Source organism: Silene latifolia, chromosome 11 (genome assembly GCF_048544455.1).
Source record: "Silene latifolia isolate original U9 population chromosome 11, ASM4854445v1, whole genome shotgun sequence".
NCBI classification, from domain to species: Eukaryota; Viridiplantae; Streptophyta; class Magnoliopsida; order Caryophyllales; family Caryophyllaceae; genus Silene; species Silene latifolia.
The window spans coordinates 168,138,782-168,140,216 of NC_133536.1; the positions used below are offsets into that span (position 1 = coordinate 168,138,782).

Consider the following 1,435-nt stretch of genomic DNA (forward strand, 5'->3'; position numbering starts at 1 on the left):
GAGGATGCCGTCATGGCATTAACATGATGCTTTGATGATTTTGAGTTTTCCTCAAGTCTAGCCATAGCTTGTTCAAACTTCAAGTTGATTGTGTCAATGTGAGCACTAAGTTGAGCACCCAATTGAGTAACGGAGTCCACTTCATGCTTTCATCCTCTAGTAGCCTTGCGAGGTCTACTATATTGTGAGTTATGGACCGCCATTTCCTCAATCTTGTTCCATGTTTGATTGTCATCAACTTCGGTGAACATTCCATTTGATCCCATATTGAGAATGTTCCTAGAATCTTCATATAAACCATTCCAAAATTATTGTACCAAAAACCATTCGCTAAGTCCATGGTGAGGACATGAGCGACAAATTCCTTTGAACCGCTCCCAAGCTTCATACAAAGACTCTTCATCCCTTTGCTTAAAACCCGTAATTTGAGCTCTTAGCATGTTAGTCTTTTCCGGTGGGTAGAATGTTTTGTAGAAAGCTAGAGCCAACTTCTTCCAAGAATCTATTCCGAGGGTGGCCTTATCAAGGCCCTTCAACCATTGCTTTGCGGTGCCGATTAAGGAAAAAGGAAATAAGACCCATCTAATTTGGTCTTGAGTCACGCCCGTTTGAGAGATTGCATCACAATAATCGCAAAAGGTTTCCATATGAGAATGAGGGTCCTCACTAGGCATCCCCCCAAATTGGCTCCTCTCAACTAATTGGATGGAGGCGGACTTGGCAATAAAATTTCCGGTTAGATGTTGTGGTGTAGGAGTACCATTTGGCAGATTCTCCTCGGTGGGTACGGAGTGTGACGAGAATTTAGGCATTGTAGGTGGATTTTGTGGGGTATTGTGTAATGGGTTCTCTTCTCTCTCTATTGCGAAAGGATTGACAAACTCACTAGTGGGTTGAACAACTTCACTAATACCTCTTAAATTCCTCCTAACAAGTCTCCTATTGTTCGTCAAGCTTCTTTCGATTTCACGGTCAAAAGGTAACAAATCACCTTGTAACCTTCTAGACATTCAAAATATCAAACAACTCGAAAACAATTAGAACGAACCTTGAGGAGTTTTACTTCCCCAAGGCGAAGAAACACACAACTAATAACAATAAAAAGAAATCTAAATCAAATAAACACCGTCCCCGGCAACGGCGCAATTTTTGATGCGAGTCCGCTTAGTGTTCACAAATTAAGATGTGGTCGTTGGGTCACGGTCGAATCAAAACACAATTTATAACTTCACAAACAACTCTACAATTAGTAAAGAGGCAAGTAAAGGTCGGATCCCAAGGGACGGGTATTGAAATGAGATTTCTATTGCAACTAGTGGTGTCTAAGGGGTGTCACAAATTGGGTTGATGTAGAAGGTTACTAAACTAAAATAGCAATGAAAATAAACAAGCAAGATGAATTAAAGGGGTGTAAACAATTGATTAAAGGCACTAG

General features: G+C 40.8%; 1 non-coding gene across 1 annotated transcript; it reads left to right on the forward strand.

The window, feature by feature from the left end:
• Nucleotides 1-333: 333 nt before the first annotated feature.
• On the forward strand, nucleotides 334-440 carry LOC141616633 (small nucleolar RNA R71). The gene has a single exon (XR_012530967.1). It is a non-coding gene; the product is annotated as a small nucleolar RNA R71 (small nucleolar RNA).
• Nucleotides 441-1,435: the final 995 nt, after the last annotated feature.